Below are 25,309 nucleotides of genomic sequence, written 5' to 3' on the forward strand. Positions count from 1 at the left end.
ACCATACCTCATCACAGCACCGTCATAGTGTACCTCACATACCTCATCACAGCACCATCATAGTGTCACACACTCATACCTCATCACAGCACCATCATAGTGTCTCACACTCATACCTCATCACAGCACCATCATAGTGTCTCACACTCATACCTCATCACAGCACCGTCATAGTGTCACACACTCATACCTCATCACAGCACCGTCATAGTGTCACACGCTCATACCTCATCACAGCACCATACCTCATCACAGCACCGTCATAGTGTACCTCACATACCTCATCACAGCACCATCATAGTGTCACACACTCATACCTCATCACAGCACCGTCATAGAGTCACACACTCATACCTCATCACAGCACCGTCATAGTGTCACACACTCATACCTCATCACTGCACCGTCATAGTGTCACACACATACCTCATCACAGCACCGTCATAGTGTCACACACTCATACCTCATCACAGAACCGTCATAGTGTCACACACTCATACCTCATCACATCACCGTCATAGTGTCACACACTCATACCTCATCACAGCACCGTCATAGTGTCACACACTCATACCTCATCACAGCCCCGTCATAGTGTCACACACTCATACCTCATCACAGCACCGTCATAGTGTCACACACTCATACCTCATCACAGCCCTGTCAAAGTGTCACACGCTCATACCTCATCACAGCACCATACCTCATCACAGCACCGTCATAGTGTCCCTCACTCATACCTCATCACAGCACCGTCATAGTGTCACACACTCATACCTCATCACAGCCCTGTCATAGTGTCACACGCTCATACCTTATCACAGCACCATACCTCATCACAGCACCGTCATAGTGTCCCTCACTCATACCTCATCACAGCACCGTCATAGTGTCACACACTCATACCTCATCACAGCACCGTCATAGTGTCACACACTCATACCTCATCACAGCACCATCATAGTGTCACACACATACCTCATCACAGCTCCGTCATAGTGTCACACACTCATACCTCATCACAGCACCATCATAGTGTCACACACTCATACCTCATCACATCACCGTCATAGTGTCACACGCTCATACCTCATCACAGCACCGTCATAGTGTCACACGCTCATACCTCATCACATCACCGTCATAGTGTCACACGCTCATACCTCATCACAGCACCGTCATAGTGTCACACGCTCATACCTCATCACAGCCCTTTCATAGTGTCACACGCTCATACCTCATCACAGCACCTTACTTAATCACAGCACTCTCATAGTGTCCCTCACTCATACCTCATCACAGCACCGTCATAGTGTCCCTCACTCATACCTCATCACAGCACCGTCATAGTGTCACACACTCATACCTCATGACACCACCGTCATAGTGTCCCTCACTCATACCTCATCACTGCACAGTCATAGTGTCACACACTCGCACCTCATCACAGCCCTGTCATAGTGTCACACACTCGTACCTCATCACAGCACAGTCATAGTGTCACACACTCATACCTCATCACACCATAGTGTCACACACTCATACCTCATCACAGCACAGTCATAGTGTCACACACTCGTACTTCATCACAGCCCTGTCATAGTGTCACACGCTCATACCTCATCACAGCACCGTCATAGTGTCACACACTCATACCTCATCACACCATGGTGTCACACACTCATACCTCATCACAGCACCATCATAGTGTCACACACTCATACCTCATCACAGCACCGTCATAGTGTCTCACACTCATACCTCATCACAGCACCAACATAGTGTCACACACTCATACCTCATCACAGCACCGTCATAGTGTCACACACTCATATCTCATCAGAGCACCGTCATAGTGTCACACACTCGTACCTCATCACAGCCCTGTCATAGTGTCACACGCTCATACCTCATCACAGCACCGTCATAGTGTCACACGCTCATACCTCATCACAGCACAGTCATCGTGGCACACTCATACCTCATCACAGCACCGTCTGTGTCACACACTCGTACCTCCTCACAGCCCTGTCATAGTGTCACACACTCATACTTCATCACAGCACCGTCATAGTGTCCCTAACTCATACCTCATCACAGCACCATCATAGTGTCAAACACTCATACCTCATCACAGCCCTGTCATAGTGTCACACGCTCGTACCTCATCACAGCCTTGTCATAGTGTCACACACTCGTACCTCATCACAGCTCTGTCATAGTGTCACATGCTCATACCTCATCACAGCACCGTCATAGTGTCACACGCTCATACCTCATCACAGCACCGTCATAGTGTCCCTCACTCATACCTCATCACAGCACCGTCATAGTGTCACACACTCATACCTCATGACACCACCGTCATAGTGTCCCTCACTCATAACTCATCACTGCACCGTCATAGTGTCACACACTCGTACCTCATCACAGCCTTGTCATAGTGTCACACACTCGTACCTCATCACAGCACAGTCATAGTGTCACATGCTCGTACCTCATCACAGCACCGTCATAGTGTCACACGCTCATACCTCATCACAGCACCGTCATAGTGTCACACACTCATACCTCATCACAGCCCTATCATAGTGTCACACGCTCATACCTCATCACAGCACCATCATAGTGTCCCTCACTCATACCTCATCACATCACCGTCATAGTGTCACACGTTCATACTTCACCGTCATAGTGTCACACGCTCATACCTCATCACAGCACCATCTTATTGTCACACACTCATACCTCATCACATCATCGTCATAGTGTCACACGCTCATACCTCATCACAGCACCGTCATAGTGTCACACGCTCATACCTCATCACATCACCGTCACAGTTTCACACGCTCATACCTCATCACATCACCGTCACAGTGTCACACGCTCATTCCTCATCACAGCACCGTCACAGTGTCACACGCTCATACCTCATCACAGCACCGTCACAGTGTCACACGCTCATACCTCATCACAGCACCGTCACAGTGTCACACGCTCATACCTCATCACAGCACCGTTACAGTGTCACACGCTCATACCTCATCACATCACCGTCATAGTGTCACACGCTCATACCTAATCACAGCACCGTCATAGTGTCACATGCTCATACCTCATCCCAGCACCGTCATAGTGTCACACACATACCTCATCACAGCACCGTCATAGTGTCACACACTCATACCTCATCACAGCACCATCATAGTGTCACACACACATACCTCATCACAGCACTGTTATAGTGTCACACACTCATACATCATCACAGCACCGTCATAGTTTCACACACTGATACCTTATCACAGCACTGGCATAGTCATACACTCGTACTTCATCACAGCACCATCATAGTGTCACACACTCATAACTCATCACAGCACCATCATAGTGTCACACACTCATACCTCATCTCAGCACTGTCATAGTTTCACAAACTCGCCTCATCACAGCACCGTCATAGTGTCACACACTCATACCTCAGCACAGCACCGTCATAGTGTCACACACTCATACCTCATCACATCTCCGTCATAGTGTCACACACTCATACCTCATCACAGCACCGTCATAGTGTCACACACTCATACCTCATCACAGCCCTGTCAAAGTGTCACACGCTCATACCTCATCACAGCACCATACCTCATCACAGCACCGTCATAGTGTCCCTCACTCATACCTCATCACAGCACCGTCATAGTGTCACACACTCATACCTCATCACAGCCCTGTCATAGTGTCACACGCTCATACCTCATCACAGCACCATACCTCATCACAGCACCGTCATAGTGTCCCTCACTCATACCTCATCACAGCACCGTCATAGTGTCACACACTCATACCTCATCACAGCACCGTCATAGTGTCACACACTCATACCTCATCACAGCACCGTCATAGTGTCACACACATACCTCATCACAGCTCCGTCATAGTGTCACACACTCATACCTCATCACAGCACCATCATAGTGTCACACACTCATACCTCATCACATCACCGTCATAGTGTCACAAGCTCATACCTCATCACAGCACCGTCATAGTGTCACACGCTCATACCTCATCACATCACCGTCATAGTGTCACACGCTCATACCTCATCACAGCACCGTCATAGTGTCACACGCTCATACCTCATCACAGCCCTGTCATAGTGTCACACGCTCATACCTCATCACAGCACCTTACTTAATCACAGCACTCTCATAGTGTCCCTCGCTCATACCTCATCACAGCACCGTCATAGTGTCCCTCACTCATACCTCATCACAGCACCGTCATAGTGTCACACACTCATACCTCATGACACCACCGTCATAGTGTCCCTCACTCATACCTCATCACTGCACAGTCATAGTGTCACACACTCGCACCTCATCACAGCCCTGTCATAGTGTCACACACTCGTACCTCATCACAGCACAGTCATAGTGTCACATGCTCGTACCTCATCACAGCACCGTCATAGTGTCACACGCTCATACCTCATCACAGCACCGTCATAGTGTCACACACTCATACCTCATCACAGCCCTGTCATAGTGTCACATGCTCATACCTCATCACAGCACCGTCATAGTGTCCCTCACTCATACCTCATCACATCACCGTCATAGTGTCACACGTTCATACATCACCGTCATAGTGTCACACGCTCATACCTCATCACAGCACCATCTTATTGTCACACACTCATACCTCATCACATCACCGTCATAGTGTCACACGCTCATACCTCATCACAGCACCGTCATAGTGTCACACGCTCATACCTCATCACATCACCGTCACAGTGTCACACGCTCATACCTCATCACATCACCGTCACAGTGTCACACGCTCATTCCTCTTCACAGCACCGTCACAATGTCACACGCTCATACCTCATCACAGCACCGTCACAGTGTCACACGCTCATACCTCATCACAGCACCGTCACAGTGTCACACGCTCATACCTCATCACAGCACCGTTACAGTGTCACACGCTCATACCTCATCACATCACTGTCATAGTGTCACACGCTCATAACTAATCACAGCACCGTCATAGTGTCACACGCTCATACCTCATCCCAGCACCGTCATAGTGTCACACACATACCTCATCACAGCACCGTCATAGTGTCACAAACTCATACCTCATCACAGCACCATCATAGTGTCACACACTCATACCTCATCACAGCACTGTTATAGTGTCACACACTCATACATCATCACAGCACCGTCATAGTTTCACACACTGATACCTTATCACAGCACTGGCATAGTCATACACTCGTACTTCATCACAGCACCATCATAGTGTCACACACTCATACCTCATCACAGCACCATCATAGTGTCACACACTCATACCTCATCACAGCACTGTCATAGTTTCACAAACTCACCTCATCACAGCACCGTCATAGTGTCACACACTCATACCTCATCACAGCACCATCATAGTGTCACACACTCATACCTCAGCACAGCACCGTCATAGTGTCACACACTCATACCTCATCACAGCACCGTCATAGTGTCACACACTCATACCTCATCACAGCCCTGTCATAGTGTCACACGCTCATACCTCATCACAGCACCATACCTCATCACAGCACCGTCTTAGTGTCCCTCACTCATACCTCATCACAGCACCATCATAGTGTCACACTCTCATACCTCATCACAGCCCTGTCATAGTGTCACACGCTCATACCTCATCACAGCACCATACATCATCACAGCACCGTCATAGTGTCCCTCACTCATACCTCATCACAGCACCGTCATAGTGTCACACACTCATACCTCATCACAGCACCGTCATAGTGTCACACACTCATACCTCATCACAGCACCGTCATAGTGTCACACACATACCTCATCACAGCTCCGTCATAGTGTCACACACTCATACCTCATCACAGCACCATCATAGTGTCACACACTCATACCTCATCACATCACCGTCATAGTGTCACACGCTCATACCTCATCACAGCACCGTCATAGTGTCACACGCTCATACCTCATCACATCATCGTCATAGTGTCACATGCTCATACCTCATCACAGCACCGTTATAGTGTCACACGCTCATACCTCATCACAGCCCTGTCATAGTGTCACACGCTCATACCTCATCACAGCACCTTACTTAATCACAGCACTCTCATAGTGTCCCTCACTCATACCTCATCACAGCACCGTCATAGTGTCACACGCTCATTCCTCATCACATCACCGTCATAGTGTCACACGCTCATACCTCATCACAGCACCGTCATAGTGTCACACGCTCATACCTCATCACATCACTGTCATAGTGTCACACGCTCAAACCTCATCACAGCACCGTCATAGTCTCACACGCTCTACCTCATCACAGCACCGTCATAGTGTCACACGCTCATACCTCATCACAGCACCGTCATAGTGTCACACGCTCATACCTCATCACAGCACCGTCATAGTGTCACACGCTCATACCTCTTCACATCACCGTCATAGTGTCACACGCTCATACCTCATCACATCACCGTCATAGTGTCACAAGCTCATACCTCATCACAGCACCGTCATAGTGTCACACGCTCATACCTCATCACAGCACCGTCATAGTGTCACACACTCATACCTCATCACAGTACTGTTATAGTGTCACACACTCATACATCCTCACAGCACCGTCATAGTGTCACACACTGATACCTCATCACAGCACCGTCATAGTGTCACACACTCATACCTCATCACATCACCGTCATAGTGTCACATACTCATACCTCAACACAGCTCCGTCATAGTGTCACACACTCATACCTCATCACAGCCCTGTCATAGTGTCACACGCTCATACCTCATCACAGCACCATACCTCATCACAGCACCGTCATAGTGTCCCTCACTCATACCTCATCACAGCACCGTCATAGTGTCACACACTCATACCTCATCACAGCACCGTCATAGTGTCACACACTCATACCTCATCACAGCACCATCATAGTGTCACACACATACCTCATCACAGCACCGTCATAGTGTCCAACACTCATACCTCATCACAGCACCGTCATAGTGTCACACACTCATACCTCATCACATCACCGTCATAGTGTCACACACTCATACCTCATCACAGCACCGTCATAGTATCACACACTCATACCTCATCACAGCCCTGTCATAGTGTCACACGCTCATACCTCATCACAACATCATACCTCATCACAGCACCGTCATAGTGTCCCTCACTCATACCTCATCACAGCACCATCATAGTGTCACACGCTCATACCTCATCACATCACCGTGATAGTGTCACACGCTCATACCTCATCACAGCACCGTCATAGTGTCACACGCTCATACCTCATCACATCACCGTCATAGTGTCACACGCTCATACCTCATCACAGCATCGTCATAGTGTGACACGCTCATTCCTCATCACAGCACCGTCATAGTGTCACACGCTCATACCTCATCACAGCCCTGTCATAGTGTCACACGCTCATACCTCTTCACAGCACCATACCTCATCACAGCACTGTCTTAGTGTCCCTCACTCATACCTCATCACAGCACCGTCATAGTGTCACACGCTCATACCTCATCACATCACCGTCATAGTGTCACACGCTCATACCTCATCACAGCACCGTCATAGTGTCACACGCTCATACCTCATCACAGCACCATCATAGTGTCACACGCTCTTCCTCATCACAGCACCGTCATAGTGTCACATACTCATACCTCATCACTGCACCGTCATAGTGTCACACACTCATACCTCATCACAGCCCTGTCATAGTGTCACATGCTCATACCTCATCACAGCAACATACCTCATCACAGCACCGTCATAGTGTCCCTCACTCATACCTCATCACAGCACCGTCATAGTGTCACACACTCATATCTCATCACATCACCGTCATAGTGTCACACACTCATACCTCATCACAGCACCATCATAGTGTCAAACACATACCTCATCACAGCACCGTCATAGTGTCACACACTCATACCTCATCACAGCACCGTCATAGTGTCACACACTCATACCTCATCACATCACCGTCATAGTGTCACACACTCATACCTCATCACAGCACCGTCATAGTATCACACACTCATACCTCATCACAGCCCTGCCATAGTGTCACACGCTCATACCTCATCACAACACCATACCTCATCACAGCACCGTCATAGTGTCCCTCACTCATACCTCATCACAGCACCATCATAGTGTCACACGCTCATACCTCATCACATCACCGTCATAGTGTCACACGCTCATATCTCATCACAGCACCGTCATAGTGTCACACGCTCATACCTCATCACAGCACCGTCATAGTGTCACACACTCATACCTCATCACAGCCCTGTCAAAGTGTCACACGCTCATACCTCATCACAGCACCATACCTCATCACAGCACCGTCATAGTGTCCCTCACTCATACCTCATCACAGCACCGTCATAGTGTCACACACTCATACCTCATCACAGCCCTGTCATAGTGTCACACGCTCATACCTCATCACAGCACCATACCTCATCACAGCACCGTCATAGTGTCCCTCACTCATACCTCATCACAGCACCGTCATAGTGTCACACACTCATACCTCATCACAGCACCGTCATAGTGTCACACACTCATACCTCATCACAGCACCGTCATAGTGTCACACACATACCTCATCACAGCTCCGTCATAGTGTCACACACTCATACCTCATCACAGCACCATCATAGTGTCACACACTCATACCTCATCACATCACCGTCATAGTGTCACACGCTCATACCTCATCACAGCACCGTCATAGTGTCACACGCTCATACCTCATCACATCACCGTCATAGTGTCACACGCTCATACCTCATCACAGCACCGTCATAGTGTCACACGCTCATACCTCATCACAGCCCTGTCATAGTGTCACACGCTCATACCTCATCACAGCACCTTACTTAATCACAGCACTCTCATAGTGTCCCTCACTCATACCTCATCACAGCACCGTCATAGTGTCCCTCACTCATACCTCATCACAGCACCGTCATAGTGTCACACAGTCATACCTCATGACACCACCGTCATAGTGTCCCTCACTCATACCTCATCACTGCACAGTCATAGTGTCACACACTCGCACCTCATCACAGCCCTGTCATAGTGTCACACACTCGTACCTCATCACAGCACAGTCATAGTGTCACATGCTCGTACCTCATCACAGCACCGTCATAGTGTCACACGCTCATACCTCATCACAGCACCGTCATAGTGTCACACACTCATACCTCATCACAGCCCTGTCATAGTGTCACACGCTCATACCTCATCACAGCACCGTCATAGTGTCCCTCACTCATACCTCATCACATCACCGTCATAGTGTCACACGTTCATACATCACCGTCATAGTGTCACACGCTCATACCTCATCACAGCACCATCTTATTGTCACACACTCATACCTCATCACATCACCGTCATAGTGTCACACGCTCATACCTCATCACAGCACCGTCATAGTGTCACACGCTCATACCTCATCACATCACCGTCACAGTGTCACACGCTCATACCTCATCACATCACCGTCACAGTGTCACACGCTCATTCCTCTTCACAGCACCGTCACAGTGTCACACGCTCATACCTCATCACAGCACCGTCACAGTGTCACACGCTCATACCTCATCACAGCACCGTCACAGTGTCACACGCTCATACCTCATCACAGCACCGTTACAGTGTCACACGCTCATACCTCATCACATCACTGTCATAGTGTCACACGCTCATACCTAATCACAGCACCGTCATAGTGTCACACGCTCATACCTCATCCCAGCACCGTCATAGTGTCACACACATACCTCATCACAGCACCGTCATAGTGTCACAAACTCATACCTCATCACAGCACCATCATAGTGTCACACACTCATACCTCATCACAGCACTGTTATAGTGTCACACACTCATACATCATCACAGCACCGTCATAGTTTCACACACTGATACCTTATCACAGCACTGGCATAGTCATACACTCGTACTTCATCACAGCACCATCATAGTGTCACACACTCATACCTCATCACAGCACCATCATAGTGTCACACACTCATACCTCATCACAGCACTGTCATAGTTTCACAAACTCACCTCATCACAGCACCGTCATAGTGTCACACACTCATACCTCATCACAGCACCATCATAGTGTCACACACTCATACCTCAGCACAGCACCGTCATAGTGTCACACACTCATACCTCATCACAGCACCGTCATAGTGTCACACACTCATACCTCATCACAGCCCTGTCATAGTGTCACACGCTCATACCTCATCACAGCACCATACCTCATCACAGCACCGTCTTAGTGTCCCTCACTCATACCTCATCACAGCACCATCATAGTGTCACACTCTCATACCTCATCACAGCCCTGTCATAGTGTCACACGCTCATACCTCATCACAGCACCATACATCATCACAGCACCGTCATAGTGTCCCTCACTCATACCTCATCACAGCACCGTCATAGTGTCACACACTCATACCTCATCACAGCACCGTCATAGTGTCACACACTCATACCTCATCACAGCACCGTCATAGTGTCACACACATACCTCATCACAGCTCCGTCATAGTGTCACACACTCATACCTCATCACAGCACCATCATAGTGTCACACACTCATACCTCATCACATCACCGTCATAGTGTCACACGCTCATACCTCATCACAGCACCGTCATAGTGTCACACGCTCATACCTCATCACATCATCGTCATAGTGTCACATGCTCATACCTCATCACAGCACCGTCATAGTGTCACACGCTCATACCTCATCACAGCCCTGTCATAGTGTCACACGCTCATACCTCATCACAGCACCTTACTTAATCACAGCACTCTCATAGTGTCCCTCACTCATACCTCATCACAGCACCGTCATAGTGTCACACGCTCATTCCTCATCACATCACCGTCATAGTGTCACACGCTCATACCTCATCACAGCACCGTCATAGTGTCACACGCTCATACCTCATCACATCACTGTCATAGTGTCACACGCTCAAACCTCATCACAGCACCGTCATAGTCTCACACGCTCTACCTCATCACAGCACCGTCATAGTGTCACACGCTCATACCTCATCACAGCACCGTCATAGTGTCACACGCTCATACCTCATCACAGCACCGTCATAGTGTCACACACTCATACCTCATCACAGCCCTGTCAAAGTGTCACACGCTCATACCTCATCACAGCACCATACCTCATCACAGCACCGTCATAGTGTCCCTCACTCATACCTCATCACAGCACCGTCATAGTGTCACACACTCATACCTCATCACAGCCCTGTCATAGTGTCACACGCTCATACCTCATCACAGCACCATACCTCATCACAGCACCGTCATAGTGTCCCTCACTCATACCTCATCACAGCACCGTCATAGTGTCACACACTCATACCTCATCACAGCACCGTCATAGTGTCACACACTCATACCTCGTCACAGCACCGTCATAGTGTCACACACATACCTCATCACAGCTCCGTCATAGTGTCACACACTCATACCTCATCACAGCACCATCATAGTGTCACACACTCATACCTCATCACATCACCGTCATAGTGTCACACGCTCATACCTCATCACAGCACCGTCATAGTGTCACACGCTCATACCTCATCACATCACCGTCATAGTGTCACACGCTCATACCTCATCACAGCACCGTCATAGTGTCACACGCTCATACCTCATCACAGCCCTGTCATAGTGTCAAACGCTCATACCTCATCACAGCACCTTACTTAATCACAGCACTCTCATAGTGTCCCTCACTCATACCTCATCACAGCACCGTCATAGTGTCCCTCACTCATACCTCATCACAGCACCGTCATAGTGTCACACACTCATACCTCATGACACCACCGTCATAGTGTCCCTCACTCATACCTCATCACTGCACAGTCATAGTGTCACACACTCGCACCTCATCACAGCCCTGTCATAGTGTCACACACTCGTACCTCATCACAGCACAGTCATAGTGTCACATGCTCGTACCTCATCACAGCACCGTCATAGTGTCACACGCTCATACCTCATCACAGCACCGTCATAGTGTCACACACTCATACCTCATCACAGCCCTGTCATAGTGTCACACGCTCATACCTCATCACAGCACCGTCATAGTGTCCCTCACTCATACCTCATCACATCACCGTCATAGTGTCACACGTTCATACATCACCGTCATAGTGTCACACGCTCATACCTCATCACAGCACCATCTTATTGTCACACACTCATACCTCATCACATCACCGTCATAGTGTCACACGCTCATACCTCATCACAGCACCGTCATAGTGTCACACGCTCATACCTCATCACATCACCGTCACAGTGTCACACGCTCATACCTCATCACATCACCGTCACAGTGTCACACGCTCATTCCTCTTCACAGCACCGTCACAGTGTCACACGCTCATACCTCATCACAGCACCGTCACAGTGTCACACGCTCATACCTCATCACAGCACCGTCACAGTGTCACACGCTCATACCTCATCACAGCACCGTTACAGTGTCACACGCTCATACCTCATCACATCACTGTCATAGTGTCACACGCTCATACCTAATCACAGCACCGTCATAGTGTCACACGCTCATACCTCATCCCAGCACCGTCATAGTGTCACACACATACCTCATCACAGCACCGTCATAGTGTCACAAACTCATACCTCATCACAGCACCATCATAGTGTCACACACTCATACCTCATCACAGCACTGTTATAGTGTCACACACTCATACATCATCACAGCACCGTCATAGTTTCACACACTGATACCTTATCACAGCACTGGCATAGTCATACACTCGTACTTCATCACAGCACCATCATAGTGTCACACACTCATACCTCATCACAGCACCATCATAGTGTCACACACTCATACCTCATCACAGCACTGTCATAGTTTCACAAACTCACCTCATCACAGCACCGTCATAGTGTCACACACTCATACCTCATCACAGCACCATCATAGTGTCACACACTCATACCTCAGCACAGCACCGTCATAGTGTCACACACTCATACCTCATCACAGCACCGTCATAGTGTCACACACTCATACCTCATCACAGCCCTGTCATAGTGTCACACGCTCATACCTCATCACAGCACCATACCTCATCACAGCACCGTCTTAGTGTCCCTCACTCATACCTCATCACAGCACCATCATAGTGTCACACTCTCATACCTCATCACAGCCCTGTCATAGTGTCACACGCTCATACCTCATCACAGCACCATACATCATCACAGCACCGTCATAGTGTCCCTCACTCATACCTCATCACAGCACCGTCATAGTGTCACACACTCATACCTCATCACAGCACCGTCATAGTGTCACACACTCATACCTCATCACAGCACCGTCATAGTGTCACACACATACCTCATCACAGCTCCGTCATAGTGTCACACACTCATACCTCATCACAGCACCATCATAGTGTCACACACTCATACCTCATCACATCACCGTCATAGTGTCACACGCTCATACCTCATCACAGCACCGTCATAGTGTCACACGCTCATACCTCATCACATCATCGTCATAGTGTCACATGCTCATACCTCATCACAGCACCGTCATAGTGTCACACGCTCATACCTCATCACAGCCCTGTCATAGTGTCACACGCTCATACCTCATCACAGCACCTTACTTAATCACAGCACTCTCATAGTGTCCCTCACTCATACCTCATCACAGCACCGTCATAGTGTCACACGCTCATTCCTCATCACATCACCGTCATAGTGTCACACGCTCATACCTCATCACAGCACCGTCATAGTGTCACACGCTCATACCTCATCACATCACTGTCATAGTGTCACACGCTCAAACCTCATCACAGCACCGTCATAGTCTCACACGCTCTACCTCATCACAGCACCGTCATAGTGTCACACGCTCATACCTCATCACAGCACCGTCATAGTGTCACACGCTCATACCTCATCACAGCACCGTCATAGTGTCACACGCTCATACCTCTTCACATCACCGTCATAGTGTCACACGCTCATACCTCATCACATCACCGTCATAGTGTCACACGCTCATACCTCATCACAGCACCGTCATAGTGTCACACGCTCATACCTCATCACAGCACCGTCATAGTGTCACACACTCATACCTCATCACAGTACTGTTATAGTGTCACACACTCATACATCCTCACAGCACCGTCATAGTGTCACACACTGATACCTCATCACAGCACCGTCATAGTGTCACACACTCATACCTCATCACATCACCGTCATAGTGTCACATACTCATACCTCATCACAGCTCCGTCATAGTGTCACACACTCATACCTCATCACAGCCCTGTCATAGTGTCACACGCTCATACCTCATCACAGCACCATACCTCATCACAGCACCGTCATAGTGTCCCTCACTCATACCTCATCACAGCACCGTCATAGTGTCACACACTCATACCTCATCACAGCACCGTCATAGTGTCACACACTCATACCTCATCACAGCACCGTCATAGTGTCACACACATACCTCATCACAGCACCGTCATAGTGTCACACACTCATACCTCATCACAGCACCGTCATAGTGTCACACACTCATACCTCATCAGATCACCGTCATAGTGTCACACACTCATACCTCATCACAGCACCGTCATAGTATCACACACTCATACCTCATCACAGCCCTGTCATAGTGTCACACGCTCATACCTCATCACAACATCATACCTCATCACAGCACCGTCATAGTGTCCCTCACTCATACCTCATCACAGCACCATCATAGTGTCACACGCTCATACCTCATCACATCACCGTGATAGTGTCACACGCTCATACCTCATCACAGCACCGTCATAGTGTCACACGCTCATACCTCATCACATCACCGTCATAGTGTCACACGCTCATACCTCATCACAGCACCGTCATAGTGTGACAGGCTCATTCCTCATCACAGCACCGTCATAGTGTCACATGCTCATACCTCATCACAGCCCTGTCATAGTGTCACACGCTCATACCTCTTCACAGCACCATACCTCATCCCAGCACTGTCTTAGTGTCCCTCACTCATACCTCATCACAGCACCGTCATAGTGTCACACGCTCATACCACATCACATCACCGTCATAGTGTCACACGCTCATACCTCATCACAGCACCGTCATAGTGTCACACGCTCATACCTCATCACAGCACCATCATAGTGTCACACGCTCTTCCTCATCACAGCACCGTCATAGTGTCACATACTCATACCTCATCACTGCACCGTCATAGTGTCACACACTCATACCTCATCACAGCCCTGTCATAGTGTCACATGCTCATACCTCATCACAGCAACATACCTCATCACAGCACCGTCATAGTGTCCCTCACTCATACCTCATCACAGCACCGTCATAGTGTCACACACTCATATCTCATCACATCACCGTCATAGTGTCACACACTCATACCTCATCACAGCACCATCATAGTGTCAAACACATACCTCATCACAGCACCGTCATAGTGTCACACACTCATACCTCATCACAGCACCGTCATAGTGTCACACACTCATACCTCATCACATCACCGTCATAGTGTCACACACTCATACCTCATCACAGCACCGTCATAGTATCACACACTCATACCTCATCACAGCCCTGCCATAGTGTCACACGCTCATACCTCATCACAACACCATACCTCATCACAGCACCGTCATAGTGTCCCTCACTCATACCTCATCACAGCACCATCATAGTGTCACACGCTCATACCTCATCACATCACCGTCATAGTGTCACACGCTCATATCTCATCACAGCACCGTCATAGTGTCACATGCTCATACCTCATCACATCACCGTCATAGTGTCACACGCTCATACCTCATCACAGCACCGTCATAGTGTCACACGCTCATTCCTCATCACAGCACCTTCATAGTGTCACACGCTCATACCTCATCACAGCCCTGTCATAGTGTCACACGCTCATACCTCATCACAGCACCATACCTCATCACAGCACTGTCATAGTGTCCCTTACTCATACCTCATCACAGCGCCGTCATAGTGTCACACGCTCATACCTCATCACATCACCGTCATAGTGTCACACGCTCATACCTCATCACAGCACCGTCATAGTGTCACACGCTCATACCTCATCACATCACCGTCATAGTGTCACACGCTCATACCTCATCACAGCACCGTCATAGTGTCACACGCTCATACCTCATCACAGCACCATCATAGTGTCACACGCTCTTCCTCATCACAGCACCGTCATAGTGTCACATGCTCATACCTCATCACAGCACCGTCATACTGTCACATGCTCATATCTCATCACATCCTCATCACAGCACCGTCAGTGTCACACACTCGTACATCATTACAGCACCGTCAGTATCACACGCTCTTACCTCATCACAGCACCGTCGTAGTGTCACGCGCGTACCTCATCACAGCACCGTCATAGTGTCACGCGCGTACCTCATCACAGCACCGTCAGTGTCACATACACATACCTCGTCACATCACCATCATAGTGTCACACACTCATACCTCATCACATCACCGCTATAGTGTCACACACTCATACATCATCACAGCACCGTCATAGTGTCACACACTCATACCTCATCACAGCACCGTCAGTGTCTCACACTCATACCTCATCACAGCACCATCATAGTGCCACACTCATACCTCATCACAGCACCGTCAGTGTCACACTCATACCTCATCACAGCACCATCATAGTGTCACGCGTGTACCTCATCACAGCACCATCATAGTCTCACATACTCATACCCCGTCACAGCACCATCATAGTGTCACATCTCATCACTTTGCCGTCACAGTGTCACACACTCATACCTCATCACAGCACCATCATAGTGTCACACACTCATACCTTATCACAGCACCGTCATAGTGTCACACACACATACCTCATCACAGCACCGTCATAGTGTCACACATTCATACCTCATCACATCACTGTCATAGTGTCACACACTCATATCTCATCACAGCACTGTTATAGTGTCAAACACTCATACATCATCACAGCACCATCATAGTGTCACACACTCATACCTTATCACAGCACCATCATAGTGTCACACACACATACCTCATCACAGCACCGTCATAGTGTCACAAATTCATACCTCATCACATCACTGTCATAGTGTCACACACTCATATCTCATCACAGCACTGTTATAGTGTCACACACTCATACCTCATCACAGCACCATCATAGTGTCACGCACTCATACCTTATCACAGCACCATCATAGTGTCACACACACATACCTCATCACAGCACCGTCATAGTGTCACACGCTCATACCTCATCACAGCACTGTCATAGTGTCACACGCTCATTCCTCATCACAGCACCGTCATAGTGTCACACGCTCATACCTCATCACAGCCCTGTCATAGTGTCACACGCTCATACCTCATCACAGCACCATACCTCATCACAGCACTGTCATAGTGTCCCTCACTCATACCTCATCACAGCACCGTCATAGTGTCACACGCTCATACCTCATCACATCACCGTCATAGTGTCACACGCTCATACCTCATCACAGCACCGTCATAGTGTCACACGCTCATACCTCATCACAGCACCATCATAGTGTCACACGCTCTTCCTCATCACAGCACCGTCATAGTGTCACATGCTCATACCTCATCACAGCACCGTCAGTGTCACACGCTCATATCTCATCACATCCTCATCACAGCACCGTCAGTGTCACACACTCGTACATCATTACAGCACCGTCAGTATCACACGCTCGTACCTAATCACAGCACCGTCATAGTGTCAGGCACATACCTCATCACAGCACCGTCATAGTGTCACGACCGTACCTCATCACAGCACCTTCAGTGTCACATACTCATACCTCGTCACATCACCATCATAGTGTCACACACTCATACCTCATCACATCACCGCTATAGTGTCACACACTCATACATCATCACAGCACCGTCATAGTGTCACACACTCATACCTCATCACAGCACCGTCAGTGTCTCACACTCGTACCTCATCACAGCACCATCATAGTGTCACACTCATACCTCATCACAGCACCGTCAGTGTCACACTCATACCTCATCACAGCACCATCATAGTGTCACGCGTGTACCTCATCACAGCACCATCATAGTCTCACATACTCAAACCCCGTCACAGCACCGTCATAGTGTCACATCTCATCACTTTGCCGTCACAGTGTCACACACTCATACCTCATCACAGCACCATCATAGTGTCACACCCTCATACCTTATCACAGCACCGTCATAGTGTCACACACACATACCTCATCACAGCACCGTCATAGTGTCACACATTCATACCTCATCACATCACTGTCATAGTGTCACACACTCATATCTCATCACAGCACTGTTATAGTGTCACACACTCATACATCATCACTGAACAGTCAAAGTGTCACAGACTGATAGCTCATCACAGCACTGTCAGTGTGACACACTCATACCTCATCACAGCACCGTTATAGTGTCACACACACATACCGCATCACAGCACCGTCATAGTGTGACACACTCATACCTCATCACATCACCGTCATAGTGTCACACTCATACCTCATCACATCACCGTCATAGTGTCACACACTCATAACTCGTCACAGCACCGTCATAGTGTCACACACTCTTACCTCATCACAGCACCATCATAGTGTCACACACTCATACCTCATCACAGCACCATCATAGTGTCACACTCTCATATCTCATCACAGCACTGTTATAGTGTCACACACTCATACATCATCAAAGAACAGTCATAGTGTCACACACTGATACCTCTTCACATCACCGTCATAGTGTCACACGCTCATACCTCATCACAGCACCGTCATAGTGTCACACGCTCATACCTCATCACATCACCGTCATAGTGTCACACGCTCATACTTCATCACAGCACCGTCATAGTGTCACACACTCATACCTCATCACATCACCGTCATAGTGTCACACGCTCATACCTCATCACATCACCGTCATAGTGTCACACGTTCATACCTCATCACAGCACAGTCATAGTGTCACACACTCATACCTCATCACTGAGCCATCGAAGTGTCACACACATACCTCATCACAGTACCGTCGTATTGTCACACACTCATACCTCATCACATCACCGTCATAGTGTCCCACGCTCATACTTCATCACAGCACCGTCATAGTGTCACACATTCATACCTCATCACATCACCGTCATAGTGTCACACACTCATACCTCATCACAGCACTGTTATAGTGTCACACACTCATACATCATCACAGCACCGTCATAGTGTCACACACTGATACCTCATCACAGCACTGGCATAGTCATACACTCTTACTTCATCACAGCACCATCAGTGTCACACACTCATACCTCATCACAGCACTGTCATAGTTTCACAAACTCACCTCATCACAGCACCGTCATAGTGTCACACACTCATACCTCATCACATCACCATCATAGTGTCACACACTCATACCTCATCACAGCACCATCATTGTGTCACACACTCATACCTCATCACAGCACCGTCATAGTGTCACATACTCATACCTCATCACAGCACCGTCATAGTGTCACACACTCATACCTCATCACAGCCCTGTCATAGTGTCACACGCTCATACCTCATCACAGCACCATACCTCATCACAGCACCGTCATAGTGTCCCTCACTCATACCTCATCACAGCACCGTCATAGTGTCACACACTCATACCTCATCACTACACCGTCATAGTGTCACACACATACCTCATCACAGCACCGTCATAGTGTCACACACTCATACCTCATCACATCACCGTCATAGTGTCACACTCATACCTCATCACAGCACCGTCATAGTGTCACACACTCATACCTCATCACAGCCCTGTCATAGTGTCACACGCTCATACCTCATCACAGCACCATACCTCATCACAGCACCGTCATAGTGTCCCTCACTCATACCTCATCACAGCACCGTCATAGTGTCACACGCTCAAACCTCATCACATCACCGTCATAGTGTCACACGCTCATACCTCATCACAGCACCGTCATAGAGTCACACGCTCATACCTCATCACATCACCGTCATAGTGTCACACGCTCATACCTTATCACAGCACCGTCATAGTGTCACACGCTCATACCTCATCACAGCCCTGTCATAGTGTCACACGCTCATACCTCATCACAGCACCATACCTCATCACAGCACTCTCATAGTGTCCCTCACTCATACCTCTTCACAGCACCATCATAGTGTCACACGCTCATACCTCATCACATCACTGTCATAGTGTCACACGCTCATACCTCATCACATCACCGTCATAGTGTCATACTCATACCTCATCACATCACCATCATAGTGTCACACACTCATACCTCATCACAGCACCATCATAGTGTCACACACTCTTACCTCATCACAGCACCATCATAGTGTCCCTCACTCATACCTCATCACAGCACCGTCATAGTGTCACACGCTCATACCTCATCACATCACCGTCATAGTGTCACACGCTCATACCTCATCACAGCACCGTCATAGTGTCACACGCTCATACCTCATCACAGCACCATCATAGTGTCACACGCTCTTCCTCATCACAGCACCGTCATAGTGTCACTTGCTCATACCTCATCACAGCACCGTCATAGTGTCACATGCTCATATCTCATCACATCCTCATCACAGCACCGTCAGTGTCACACACTCGTACATCATTACAGCACCGTCAGTGTCACACGCTCGTACCTCATCAAAGCACCGTCATAGTGTCACGCGCGTACCTTATCACAGCACCGTCATAGTGTCACACACTCTTACCTCATCACAGCACCATCATAGTGTCACACACTCATACCTCATCGCAGCACCATCATAGTGTCACACACTCATATCTCATCACAGCACTGTTATAGTGTCACACACTCATACATCATCACAGAACAGTCATAGTGTCACACACTGATACCTCTTCACATCACCGTCATAGTGTCACACGCTCATACCTCATCACAGCACCGTCATAGTGTCACACACTGATACCTCATCACAGCACTGGCATAGTCATACACTCATACTTCATCACAGCACCATCAGTGTCACACACTCATACGTCATCACAGCACTGTCATAGTTTCACAAACTCACCTCATCACAGCACCGTCATAGTGTCACACACTCATACCTCATCACATCACCATCATAGTGTCACACACTCATACCTCATCACAGCACCATCATAGTGTCTCACACTCATACCTCATCACAGCACCGTCATAGTGTCACACACATACCTCATCACAGAACCGTCATTGTGTCACACACTCATACCTCATCACAGCACCATCATAGTGTCTCACACTCATACCTCATCACAGCACCGTCATAGTGTCACACACTCATACCTCATCACAGCACCGTCATAGTGTCACACGCTCATACCTCATCACAGCACCATACCTCATCACAGCACCGTCATAGTGTACCTCACATACCTCATCACAGCACCATCATAGTGTCACACACTCATACCTCATCACAGCACCATCATAGTGTCTCACACTCATACCTCATCACAGCACCATCATAGTGTCTCACACTCATACCTCATCACAGCACCGTCATAGTGTCACACACTCATACCTCATCACAGCACCGTCATAGTGTCACACGCTCATACCTCATCACAGCACCATACCTCATCACAGCACCGTCATAGTGTACCTCACATACCTCATCACAGCACCATCATAGTGTCACACACTCATACCTCATCACAGCACCGTCATAGTGTCACACACTCATACCTCATCACAGCACCGTCATAGTGTCACACACTCATACCTCATCACTGCACCGTCATAGTGTCACACACATACCTCATCACAGCACCGTCATAGTGTCACACACTCATACCTCATCACAGAACCGTCATAGTGTCACACACTCATACCTCATCACATCACCGTCATAGTGTCACACACTCATACCTCATCACAGCACCGTCATAGTGTCACACACTCATACCTCATCACAGCCCCGTCATAGTGTCACACACTCATACCTCATCACAGCCCCGTCATAGTGTCACACACTCATACCTCATCACAGCACCGTCATAGTGTCACACGCTCATTCCTCATCACAGCCCTGTCATAGTGTCACACACTCATACCTCATCACAGCACCATACCTCATCACAGCACTGTCATAGTGTCCCTCACTCATACCTCATCACAGCACCGTCATAGTGTCACACGCTCATACCTCATCACATCACCGTCATAGTGTCACACGCTCATACCTCTTCACAGCACCATCATAGTGTCACACGCTCATACCTCATCACATCACCGTCATAGTGTCACACGCTCATACCTCATCACAGCACCGTCATAGTGTCACACGCTCTACCTCATCACAGCACCATCATAGTGTCACATGCTCATACCTCATCACAGCACCGTCATAGTGTCACACGCTCATATCTCATCACGTCCTCATCACAGCACTGTCAGTGTCACTCACTCGTACCTCATTACAGCACCGTCAGTGTCACACGCTCGTACCTGATCACAGCACCATCATAGTGTCACGCGCGTACCTCATCACAGCACCGTCATAGTGTCACGCGCGTACCTCATCACAGCACCGTCAGTGTCACATACTCATACCTCGTCACATCACCATCATAGTGTCACACACTCATACCTCATCACATCACCGTTATAGTGTCACACACTCATACATCATCACAGCACCGTCATAGTGTCACACACTCATACCTCATCACAGCACCGTCAGTGTCTCACACTCGTACCTCATCACAGCACCATCATAGTGTCACACTCATACCTCATCACAGCACCGTCAGTGTCACACTCATACCTCATCACAGCACCATCATAGTCTCACATACTCATACCCCGTCACAGCACCATCATAGTGTCACATCTCATCACTTTGCCGTCACAGTGTCACACACTCATACCTCATCACAACACCATCATAGTGTCACACACTCATACCTTTTCACAGCACCGTCATAGTGTCACACACACATACCTTATCACAGCACCGTCATAGTGTCACACACTCATACCTCATCACATCACTGTCATAGTGTCACACACTCATATCTCATCACAGCACTTTTATAGTGTCACACACTCATACATCATCACAGCACCGTCACAGTGTCACACACTCATACCTCATCACAGCACCATCATAGTGTCACACACTCATACCTTATCACAGCACCATCATAGTGTCACACACACATACCTCATCACAGCACCGTCATAGTGTCACACACTCATACCTCATCACTTCACCGTCATAGTGTTATACACTCATACCTCATCACATCACTGTCATAATGTCACACACTCATATCTCATCACAGCACCGTCATAGTGTCACACACTCATACCTCATCACATCACCGTCATAGTGTCACACACTCATACCTCATCACAGCACCGTCATAGTGTCACACACTCATACATCATCACAGCACCATCATAGTGTCACACACTCATACCTTATCACAGCACCATCATAGTGTCACACACTCATACCTCATCACAGCACCATCATAGTGTCACACGCTCTTCCTCATCACAGCACCGTCATAGTGTCACATGCTCATACCTCATCACAGCACCGTCAGTGTCACACGCTCATATCTCATCACATCCTCATCACAGCACCGTCAGTGTCACACACTCGTACATCATTACAGCACCGTCAGTATCACACGCTCGTACCTAATCACAGCACCGTCATAGTGTCAGGCACATACCTCATCACAGCACCGTCATAGTGTCACGAGCGTACCTCATCACAGCACCTTCAGTGTCACATACTCATACCTCGTCACATCACCATCATAGTGTCACACACTCATACCTCATCACATCACCGCTATAGTGTCACACACTCATACATCATCACAGCACCGTCATAGTGTCACACACTCATACCTCATCACAGCACCGTCAGTGTCTCACACTCGTACCTCATCACAGCACCATCATAGTGTCACACTCATACCTCATCACAGCACCGTCAGTGTCACACTCATACCTCATCACAGCACCATCATAGTGTCACGCGTGTACCTCATCACAGCACCATCATAGTCTCACATACTCAAACCCCGTCACAGCACCGTCATAGTGTCACACGCTCATTCCTCATCACAGCCCTGTCATAGTGTCACACACTCATACCTCATCACAGCACCATACCTCATCACAGCACTGTCATAGTGTCCCTCACTCATACCTCATCACAGCACCGTCATAGTGTCACACGCTCATACCTCATCACATCACCGTCATAGTGTCACACGCTCATACCTCTTCACAGCACCATCATAGTGTCACACGCTCATACCTCATCACATCACCGTCATAGTGTCACACGCTCATACCTCATCACAGCACCGTCATAGTGTCACACGCTCTACCTCATCACAGCACCGTCATAGTGTCACATGCTCATACCTCATCACAGCACCGTCATAGTGTCACACGCTCATATCTCATCACGTCCTCATCACAGCACTGTCAGTGTCACTCACTCGTACCTCATTACAGCACCGTCAGTGTCACACGCTCGTACCTGATCACAGCACCATCATAGTGTCACGCGCGTACCTCATCACAGCACCGTCATAGTGTCACGCGCGTACCTCATCACAGCACCGTCAGTGTCACATACTCATACCTCGTCACATCACCATCATAGTGTCACACACTCATACCTCATCACATCACCGTTATAGTGTCACAAACTCATACATCATCACAGCACCGTCATAGTGTCACACACTCATACCTCATCACAGCACCGTCAGTGTCTCACACTCGTACCTCATCACAGCACCATCATAGTGTCACACTCATACCTCATCACAGCACCGTCAGTGTCACACTCATACCTCATCACAGCACCATCATAGTCTCACATACTCATACCCCGTCACAGCACCATCA

Source organism: Taudactylus pleione, unplaced genomic scaffold, assembly GCF_031769625.1.
Source record: "Taudactylus pleione unplaced genomic scaffold, aTauple2 ptg001337l, whole genome shotgun sequence".
NCBI classification, from domain to species: Eukaryota; Metazoa; Chordata; class Amphibia; order Anura; family Myobatrachidae; genus Taudactylus; species Taudactylus pleione.